General features: G+C 38.5%; 1 long non-coding RNA gene across 2 annotated transcripts; it reads right to left on the bottom strand.

Annotated features, from left to right (window-relative positions):
* Positions 1 to 2,022: 2,022 nt before the first annotated feature.
* Positions 2,023 to 5,570, bottom strand: LOC125320038. 2 transcript variants are annotated; one of them, XR_007200971.1, is made up of 4 exons: positions 5,428 to 5,570; positions 5,147 to 5,212; positions 2,708 to 3,087; positions 2,023 to 2,575 (listed from the first exon to the last, which is right to left on the bottom strand). It is a non-coding gene; the product is annotated as an uncharacterized LOC125320038 (long non-coding RNA). The 2 variants fall into 2 exon arrangements; XR_007200970.1 differs by having other exon boundaries at positions 2,023 to 3,087.
* Positions 5,571 to 11,456: the final 5,886 nt, after the last annotated feature.

Raw genomic sequence — 11,456 nt, 5'->3', positions numbered from 1 at the left:
GTGCTTTATAAACTCCTTTGCTTCCTAAATGCTTTTCAACATTACCTCTGTAGAGAGTGGAATATTGCAAAATCTGTAAAACAGGAAGAGCAGATCTTTGATGATCACCAAAATGCATGTAGCATTAAGAACATACACGATTAGGTGGCTTAAAACACAGGCTACAACTGGAAAAGAAGTGTTTTGAACAATCATTACCTGTTTAGGGACTTCTTGTGGCATAGAATGCAGCTTGACCATCATACACTAACTATATAATATATAAGTAGCTGGGCTGATTTTTTGGAAACCGTCATAATGTGCAAAAATTTGTATTGAAATGGATTACTTCACAACACAGAATACTGAAGAACCTGGTATTTATGAAGATATTATTTTGAATTTTTGATACCCAGTTTGAAAAAGATTAATTTTAACACACTGTGATGAGAAATATTTAAAGGCCATTTGAAGACACGGAAAATGAGAGCTGGCCAAAGGTGGGTGAAACAAACATTCCCTGTTTTATTCATATCACAGGCTGGGCTTATAAAGGAATTGCCAGTGGGCTGACAACAAGTTCAGGGCGCTTTATTGATCACTAAAGAACCCAAATCTATCAAAAAAACCCAACCCCTCCAAAAAAATCCAACACTCCCTGCCTCAAAAAAACCCCAAACCCCCAAAAACACCAACCAGCAAAGCCAACCAAGCTACCAAGCTTTCTTTCCCATTTCTTTCAGTGTAACCTCTTAGGCATAAGGAAACTGTTAGATTTTCTTAGGTTTCTAATGGTTAATTACATGACTTGTTAAGGAAATAACAGGCCAACAGCACAGTCCTAGGAAATTTGTTTCCCTGGAAAGCCTGTCTGAAAACTTAGATAGGAAATGAAAGGTGCTTTAGAAAGCTAGCTCCTGTATTTAGTACCCTAAGGATCATTTATTTGTAGGAGAGGGTGTTTGCTTAACCTTGTTTGGAAATACATCTAATGATGTAGCTTCCATGACAATGCCAGGTTAGTTCAATGTCTACAATCACAGAAACACAAAATATTTGTGGTTGGAAGGGATCCACAAGGACCAGGTCTGGTTACTTCACTCTTAACCAAATTTTCCTAATTTGAATATTCCTTGACGGAATTTATTCCTTTCTGTTGTTGTTGTTTTGTTATTTTTCTCAATTATTTCTTTACAGCTCATTAGAGACATGAATAATTTCTTCCCTTCCTAAAGTCTGTTAAACATTTGAAGATTTACATACATTGTTTTTCTCTCAGTTGAACAGACCCTGTTCATTCATTCTTCTGAGTCTGTGATTAATCATATACCCAGAAATCACCTCCATCAGATCTTTATCCAGAGTTTCCTATCTCTTATGTTTTTTTACCTGTGGGCAGAAGTGAAGTGACCTGAACCTTGGAAGTTCAGATCCAGAAGTGAAGATCCAAAGTCTTTACCTTTTCTATAATCTAAAGAATAAATCTTACTCATGACGCTGAATGCCAGGACAAGAGGGACCTGAACAGACTATAAACTTCAGAAACTACTAGCTATCTACACATGAGGAGATGGCTACATATTTAGTCAGCTCTGAAGCTTCCAACCTCATGCAAAAAAAAGGCCTAAAAACCTGCTGTGTAATGGTCAGGTGTTGGTCTGATTTATCTGTAAACCAAATGCAAGGAGGGTATTGTAAAGAAGGAAATTTGGGATTAAGTAACAAACCCCACAGTTTTTTGCAGAAAATACAGCTTTTTTTCCCCCTGTTCTTTTGAAAAGAAAGTTTTTAAGAATCCTACTAAATCTGACATCTTCAGGTACCACAAATTTCTTCCTAAAGCAAATTTGTGGCTCTGCCTTATCTTTCATGTGTATTCACAAATGCAGTGGCAGGTCCAGTGACATTTTTAAAATATAAACAACGAAAAAAGTGGATTCATGTATCTGCTCCATTGACTTCATAAAATATTGAACATAATCTAATTTAATCCTGCAGTGAATTAAGTATAGACACCATTGAAACAGGATGGGCAGAATATTATGGTGAAATACATTATTTCAGCAGCTTGCTTTATTATAAAGTTCTTCATTACCTTTTTCTTATGTTCCACTTTATTGATACAAATGGTATTTGACATACAGTTTATGAAATCATGATACTAAATTTTGTCAATGGTGTATACTTCTTCATGTACAACTTCTGGGACAGACAGCAATCAATTATATCCCAACACTAGGAATCTGAAGATGGACTTATATATGGACCATATATTTTGGTCAGCTTCACCTCAGAGCTTCTATGTCTAGCAAAGTTGTATACCTGAAAAGAAAAACAAATTTGGGTAATAGGACTTGATGCAATCAGAGTGGAGAGTATGAATTTCAAAGCAGATTGAGAAATGTATGTTTGGAATAGGGAGAAGTGTGGCTTACCTCACAACTAACAAAGCAACAGCAAACATGCATCAATCAAACTAAGATTTACAAGCATTACCAGTTGTCACTGGCTGGTTCAAGAGTGTTTTGTAGCAGTCATTTGCAAACATTTGCATGTTATTGTTTCTATGCAATTGAAGAAAGAGATCCAGTGGCATCTGTAACACGGGAAAGAAGTTCCATGATCCGTTTTTATTTATAATCTGTCAATCAATCAATCAAACAAACAAACAAACAATAGGTCAGTTCCACCCAAGGAAAAAAAAAAAACAAGAGTAAAAAGACTCTACCATTCTTAAGGTCAAGCAGCAGTGTTTTTCTGCCCCGTGCAGGAAAGTTTGCATGCTCTTTTCAATTATGTCAGCTGGTATGCTGGAAGGTCCTGCTGGCTCTTCCTACAAAGGTTTTTGCAAAAAAGCACTTCACAGGAGCATCACAGTATTACAGATCCATGGAAAATCACAGATGTGTCCTATGAAGGCAAAGGCTTTTTAAAAAAATCATGCTTCCCGGCATATAATTTTTCTCAGATTTTTTCTCTATGACGGAATCTCAGGAAATTGCACATCACAAGCACAGGCCTGAAGCAGCCTGTGCGAACACTGCCTCCAAGTGGCTCTGTGCACGGCAACGGACTCGGGAAGGAGGGCCCTCGAATGGCTTCCCAGATCTGCATATACGGACAGAAATCAGTAGAGCTGTTAATTTCGATTTAACTTCAGAACAGGCTTAATTACACCTGTATTTTCGACTTAACAAGGAAGTGTCTTCTTTACAAGAACTGTAAAAGCTAATTAAGTCTCCAATTGCGCAACATTTTAGTCTTATTTTACTTCCTCAGTAAAAGGACTTACTGGACTAAAGTTTTTCCTTGAAAACAGCTAGGTCCGCTCTCATCTTAAAAAAAATCAAATGGCATACAATGTAGACAAGCATTTTAAAGTATAGAGAATGGCACAAAAGACAGAAAAGTTGAAACAGGGACAGGACAGAGGCAAAGAGGCACTGTGTGCAATACTAAATGATGTACAGCACTGCATCCACCACGTGACCAGGCAGAATTTAGATCTGATAGTCATGAAGAGCCACATCCTCTATAGCCACTGCTTTCTGCAAGGGTAGACCTTGAAAGGTTTCTCTCTAGTATGTTGGCAAGACTGCCCCGTAAGTGAACAGCAAATTGAGGCTATATTCTTTAAACATTCTACTGCCTTTCCTAATGCTTCTATGCATATGAGAATTCTTGTCTCAGACAAATCATTGCTATTCCACTCTACTTTCATAGTGCTACACCTATGTTTAATGTGACTGGTTCTGCTGGTTCTGCTAGGCAGACAGGACTCTTAGAGATAATTAGTATTTGCACCATTGACCTGAAAGAAAATTTGCTGGATTTTTTTCAGACTTGAAGCTGTACATGCTCCATTCAGTTCACAGTGATACCACGACACAAAGGGGCACAAACAGGCTTACCTGTTTTGCCTAGGAATGAAGCAATCCTTGTGTGTCATAATGATACACCTGACGCTTACCCATCAGCTTCTTCCCACATGTGGGAATATAAAATATTGCAAAGGTGTGAGAGCATGGCCAGGACAGCCCATACTCCAGTTACCTTTGGCTACAAAATTAAAATAGCTTATCAGTTTCGTCACATTAGCCTGTGGAAGAATGGTTGCACAGGAGTACGAAAGTAAAGAATTAAATCAAAGAATCTCTTCATGCTTTACATTTATGCTTGACAGAATTGTTACAAACTGCCCAAGGTGTCACAGTGTAGCAACTCAGACTTTTGATTTTTACTTGTAATTTTTACCAGAATACTTAGATTAGCGTGCCCTGACATATTACTGAAAAGCTGAGGAATTCATCCTCAGCTGAGGACAGAAAGGACATAGGAGTATGTCCAAATAGTAATTGCTAGCATGCAGAAAATCATTTGGCTGTAAAAGGATTTGGCCCTTGGTTCAAACCTTCATGCATAAGCTATGAAGAAGTCCTCTGCAAATGTGATTAGCTATTCTGTTCTCACTAATATATGCAGAAAAAATCATGGATCTAAATCACTATTCCCTTGGGTTATTAACAATTGGGCAGATCACGCAGGTGAGCATCCAATGCTGACAGACCAAAGTGCTTCACTCCAGACCTCTGGGCTGGTGCGAACCCCTGTAGCACATCCGGGTAGCGAGGATCAAAGCCAACAGACAGTCACATAAGGTAGATAGCTACGGCAGAGGTACTAGAAGTAAGAATGGACTGCATTCACTACTGTCTTTCCTGTTCATGGCACAGCCTAATAGTCTGACTAGAACAGGATCTGTTTTAGTAGGGTGTCTGGTTAGTTACAGAGATTTCTGAGTAACACAGCCTACTCCATTAGTCAGCTCGTAATAAATCTAACTAATAAATCAAAGCTCTTCTCATTCTTTTGTCCTAATATCCTGGCCTCATTTCTAAAAGTAGTGCCCAAATGTGTGTTGGGCATGTGACAGACTTACTCATTAATGCAATCTTAGAGGCACACTACAGCCATAAATGGGGCTTTCCAGACACATCTCATAGGACATTCTTCAGGTTTTTTCTACTCATGGAGAAAAAATACATCAAGATTCCATAAACAAGCAAAATCACATTCATTTACAGGAGCACACAGTGAAACTTTGGTTAAAACTTTCAGTGATCTGATGCATGGAATTCATTAAAATAATCAAAAGTGTAATACTCACAGCTCCAGATTTCCTTACACATGAAAGCCCATTTCCATGTGAAAACCTGCTGCCCCTCAGCGGTTTCTAAAGAAACAACAGAACAACGTCATTGAACATGCAGAACAAGAAGAACCTGCTTAGAATCTGCTCCTTTTGGTTAAGAATAAATTAACATTTAGTTATTATAGTTAACTATTTGGTTAATACTAAAGAACAGTCTGATGCCAAAGAATAGTTTGTAAACAGTGTTTTGATGATAATGCCAGTTTGTTCTGTCTATTTCACGAGCTAACAAGCACCTCCTTCCATCCAAACAATGTCTGTTGTAATTCCTGCGTGACAATCAACTTTGAGTTAGATGTTAGCTGTAAGTCACAGTAGATCTGGGAAATGCCAAGAGGAGAGATGCTACAGTAGAGAAATTTTGCATTTCAGAAAACTGGCCTTGGTGTTTAGAAGCACTCAGTGTTGGCAACTATGGATTAGATCAATGTGACCCAGCAGTTTGCATGACCCAAAAAAAAATTGTTCATTGAGCAAAGAAAATAAGACTGGGATTCATCATCTGAAATAACAACTAGTCTCTACAAACACTAATAGCATGAATAAACAACAAGGATGTAGCAGAAGGCTGCGGTAATAAAAATGCAATTCATCTGAAGAAGCTTATAGAATTAGATTACATTTATATAACCTTCCTTCTTGAAGTATCTCAGTGATTCATATTTTTTAAAGTCTTTAATTTTACAGGAACCCAGTGAAGTAGAAAAATACTGACCACCTATTTTACATCTGGGAGGCCAAAGCAAAACAATGATCAGGGGCAACATTCACACTGGCTCATGTAAGTTTACTTCACTATCATAAATACTTTGTCCACTGGTGCCTCTGGAAGCTGGGTCTTCCAGTTATGTATAAATAGTGCTCTGAATTGGTGAGTGGCACACTCTTAAAGCTAGATGCCACAGCAGTTTCAAAACCAAAGGTTTGTACTGACAGCAAGTGGTCTGACAATCGCCCTAAAGAGCTTGTCCATGGTCACGCTGAGTTTGAAGCAGAACAGAAAGTTGTCATTGGATGCTTCCCAAGTCCTGCAGGTGAGGCAGGAAAAATCTGGGGAAAGTAGGATTTCTGAAAGTAATCCTTTAATGTAATGGCTGTTTAGGCAAGTCACAGGAAAGCACACTGCCCTTACCTAGCTTCATCATGTCCTGTACACACTTCTGGCAGATGTTCACAAACCCACCTTGCCCTAGGATCCCTTTTTCTCAAGAGCCACTTAGACCCCTCTGCTCTCTGTGATGTTTTTTTTTTTTCTTCTATTTAAGAGACCAAGAGCTTATTTTTCAATTCAAGTGAAGATGATTATAATTGATGTGAATTATACAAAGCCTTTGTTGCATTTTCCATTCTGGCACATTCAAAGCCTTGGATCTGAAACACCACTCCATATTGCTGTTCCAGGCCTGAATCTGCAGAGCAATCCCATTTCTAGTTTCAGAAATCTTTGTCTGGTTGATCATATTAGTAATTATGATTAATATGAATATAAGTCACTACATTTAAATTTGAGTCAGTGGATGAATACCATCAGATGAAACTGTCCTTTAGTAAGTCCTTTGCAATCCATAAATAACTCTGATGAGAGCATAACAAAGGCCCTTTGTGTTATTGCACAGTGGAGCCAAAAATGTTCTTGAAGCAAAGTTTGCTTTCAATATAATTACATACAGCTCATACATAAAATGGCTTGTTGTACTGAAGCCAAAAGTGCAGTCCTTTAGATGCTATGAACATCCTCATCTATATAAACAATAGAAACAAATGTATGGCAAGATCATTTATATTTCACAGGTTCTTTTTATTCTGTTTGATATATTACTTCTTGTCTGAGGACACAGTCCTGCAAGAATCTTACTGCTGGCACAAATACCTGCCTGTACTAACAGCCTTGAAGCACTGGGAGTTCAGTAAGTGAATTCAGGGCCGTTCTGCTATCTTTTACAGTAGTGCCTGTTACTGATCCTGACTGAAGACTTAAAAATCTTAAGAAAATGTAGCAAATATATTTTAAAACTGCAGAAACAGTTGAAAAGAAGTACCTAGGGGTTTTTTTAATATTGTGTATCCTAAGGTGCATTCAAACTTTCCAATCAAAGTTAGATGGCTTAGATTTTATTTTAGGAAACTGAATATGTTCTAAGCCATCTCTATCAGCTAAAGCACCCTATCAGGATGGTTCATTTTAAGACTCTTGCACAATTAAATAATCATTCTGAAGTTGGCATGATGGAAACAATTTTGGATCCCCCAAGTCTGGCGGGAGAACCAGACAATACTCCCTACAAGGAAGTACCATAATTCAGCCAGGAAATTTTTTTCCTTAGTCATTTGTCCTCACATCCCTGCATCCTTCTGTTCCACACTATAATGACTACAGAGCCAATGCCAACAATATCCTAATTCTACATTGAGTTCACTCATGTATTTCAGCATTTAATCTTTCTTTTTGAGAGCACTAGTGGAAAACAAATTATGATAATCCACAGTGCTGTCTCATTCCTCATTAGCATGTGTTTCTCTGCCATTGCAACATCTGGGTTTGTATGGTTCCAGGAAGAATCACTTTTTACAGAAAAAATTGTCCCTGTATAGAAATTTATAGTCAGTAAAGGGCTGCTATAGTGACCCCTCGCATGTTCAGATGCGATGGCTATGCCACAGTGAGAGGTGGAACAGGCCGAAGGACAGAGGTAGCTGGAATTCTTCATATAAATGCCACTCTTCTCTACTGGGGACAGGTCAAAACTCTGAAGGCCTTAGATCAACATAGCCAAGATCTGTACATAGCACAGTTCATTTTGCAAAGTATGAACCAGATGCCACCATTGGAAAATTTTTCTTACTGTTAGAAAAAAATCTCTTTCCATCTTAGTTTCTGAGGAGTTCTTTTTCCAAGAGGCAAAAGACAGCTCCGACCCTGACCCAACCTACACAATAGGAGCAGTATGTAGCTAATATTCCCACCAAGAGAATCACATCATCAGAGAGCGACAGTACTCTGAGTTTTCTTTCACTTTCTTGCACTACTCTGGGAAAGAAAAGTATTCTTACAAGTATGCTACTTTACTGTGACATAGCCTGGCACCTCACCAGGGTGGAGCTAGTGCTCGAGCACCACCTCTGTTGGAGAAGCAGCTTGTAATAGAAAGCACTGACTCTACAGGAATGCTGCAGTACATTATAGTAGTAGCTTTTCCCCCTCCACTGCTTCACTTGCATCTGCTCACACTTCATACTCTACTCACTCTACTGGTAGTAAGAACTGGGAGCAACAAAGGCAATCCAAAATGCATTTGCATTTCCCACACACAAATAGATCAGACTAGTCTTGTCCTAAATAACAATCTAGATAAACACAGCCTGGAAATCACAGAATCATGTAGGTTGGAAAAGACCCTTAAGATCATTGAGTCCAACTGTTAATCCAGCACTGCCAAGCCCACCATTAAACCATGTCCCTAAGTACCACATCTACACATCTTCCAAAGACCTCCAGGGATGGTCACTCAGCCACTTCCCTGGGCAGCCTGTTCCAATGCTTGACAGCCCTGTCAATGAAGAAACTTCTTCTTAATATCCATCTAAACTTCATATCATCATGTTGTCACATCAACAATGACAACACAGAACTGTGACACAGGGCATAAAATAAATCCCTCACTGCCTCAGAGGTTTCTGGCTTTGATAAAAATAAACAAAACTCTAGAATACATTTTTCAGTGGCATTCAAAGACAGAACCTAGAAAGAAACAAGATAAAAGAATATATATTACCTAGGAATATCTGACCTAAAATTTAAAAACTGCCTGCTCATTACCTTGCAGAAAGCTAAAACATAAATTCTAAAAAAAAAAATAGTGAATAAATATGTAAAATAAAAGGTCCTTACCCATGGTAGATAATATCATTACATGGAAAGTATAACTTTGCCTGTTCCATGGTAAGTAACATCACAAGAGAACAGATTCTTTTACTGGTATGGCTTAAATGGAGCTCATCACCAAAAAGAAGACTTGCTCCAAGGATTAGTAAGCATTTTATATTTACTGCTAAATCTCTGGAAATAAAATAGTTAAATGACTGCTTGTCTAAGCAGTTTCAAGCTAGCTTATAAGATGCAGTGACAAAAATACTTCTTCATATGAGAGCCAGAGGAAAACATAAATCCAGCCATAAGGAATGTTCTGTGCTAAGGAAGGAAACCTCCCTATACACAATTCAAACGTATGTCATAAATAAAGGCTGGCAGGTAAGAGATCCAGAAGAGAAGAACCTACAAAACAGCCTTTTAAAATTTAAAATTCCAGCAGAAAACAAAATTGAAAAACAAACAAAGTAGATTTTGACTATTGAAACCTTAAACAATGGGGAGAGTTTACCAAAGGAGAACTACCTGCAGCAAACTTCAAGGTAATCCTGCACTTTGTGTCAACACACTGTAACCATCTATATATCTCTGTAAACTAGTAGCACACTGGCAGTCTGGGTCCTAATTCTATCCCTAAGCATTATCTGCCTGTAGTTCAATAAAACTTCAGAATTAAATAATGAAAATAATTATCAAATGCACTAGACACCTAATGGGAAAAATTAGAAAAGGTGACCTGAAATTTCTACTATAAAACATCATTCAAATATGTAGCATTTATTTAGACAATCCAGTGCTCACTGAAGAGCAATACTAGCAGTAGAATTAAACCCCTGTGTTTTACTTGATTTCCTAACATAGGAAATATTCTGTATTCTGCCATAAAGAACATTCTGTAGTTCTCCATCATCTAAGCTGCCAGTGAATGAGACTTTGGTCTGTGGGCAATTGCAGCATTTTGATGAAGTTGCTGGCACAACAATTGTATTCCATCCAGCCTATTTCAAGAAACAATTTGGAGGGACCCTGTCATTCAGCAGTGACTAAAATAGCAGCAAATCTGTCACACAAGGACTAAGCCACCAAGGGTGGGGCAACCGCTGAACTGTAGGGTCCCATGAGATCTCCCCAAGTGTGGGAAATGGATGAGATGTATGGGATTGATTTCAATGCAGAACAGTGTATATGAGTGTGTGTAGGCATTCACACACAAGTGCACGAACATGTTTTTAACAAATATAGCAGTGAAGGGAATCTCTGCAGACGCAGACAAACAAGTCAGCAAAAAAAAAAGCAAGACACAGCCAGCGAAAGAGCGGCAGGAACAGGACCATGAACAAAATCAAAGCAGATTTTGGGCTGTCTGTGCTGCAAAAGGCTTGGAACTGAGAAAAGAAATTTGCTTCTGTTACTTGAGTTCAAATATACCCGCAGAAATATGCTCAGCCTCTCTAAAGTCCCTGAATTGCATCATAAAATATCTTGCTACGTCTTCATTTTCTTCTATCAGTGGAAACACCCTGAAATACTTTCCAAACTGATGAAATACTCATGCCAAAATGGTGAAACAATATTTAGGCAGAAAATTGGGGAAGCTGTACAGGAAGTGGAACTAAAATCAGAAGATTATCTGGAATGTATCAGCAACTAGTTTAACTTCTGGGGTTTGGGTGTATGGTTTTGAAATTGAAATAAGGAATGTTTTCAACTACTTGATTTATGAAAGTCGCACAATGCTATGTCTGTAGTTTATGTTTATATAAAACCATTGAATAAAAATTAGGTTGTAATTCAGTTTTGATTCAAACAGATCTTGCTACCTGCTGTAGCAGCCAAATTGCTACCTCCAGCATGAAGTTTTAGTCTCGCTTGCTCCTCCCTCACCTTGCCTACCAGAAAGCAAACTGAATCCTGACAATGTTCATGAGAACAGTAGAAAGTGTTGCTGGCTGAAATAACTATATTGGAAAAGAAACAATACCACATATATGCTACAAATGAATTGCAAAATTTTCTTTATTTCCTTTAAAAGGAAGGAAACAAACCAATCAAACCAACCAAACCAACCACAATTTAAAAAGAAGAAAGTAATTCAGTGATTTAACAGATGTATTACACTGTATTTCAGAGTATCTGTGCTGCTCCAAACACCACTTTGATGGAGTCCCAAAGTTACGTACATGCTGAACACTGGAATATACGCAAAATACTACTCTCCTCCCTGTTGTAATTGCAAGAGTATTGGGGTAGCTCAGCCCACTCTTGGGCTGGGGCCATGGAATGCCACTCAAACCAAGACCATCCACTGGGCAGATTTCCCCGTCCAAGACAGTGGGTCGGAGGGCGGAGCAAGGGATGGCACTGAAGCCTAGGCCGCCTCCCCCTGGGTGGTTCCTG

Source organism: Corvus hawaiiensis, chromosome Z (assembly GCF_020740725.1).
Source record: "Corvus hawaiiensis isolate bCorHaw1 chromosome Z, bCorHaw1.pri.cur, whole genome shotgun sequence".
Lineage (NCBI taxonomy): Eukaryota > Metazoa > Chordata > Aves > Passeriformes > Corvidae > Corvus > Corvus hawaiiensis.
Note: the sequence above shows the minus strand (reverse complement) of the source record. Positions and strands in the feature narration are given on the sequence as shown.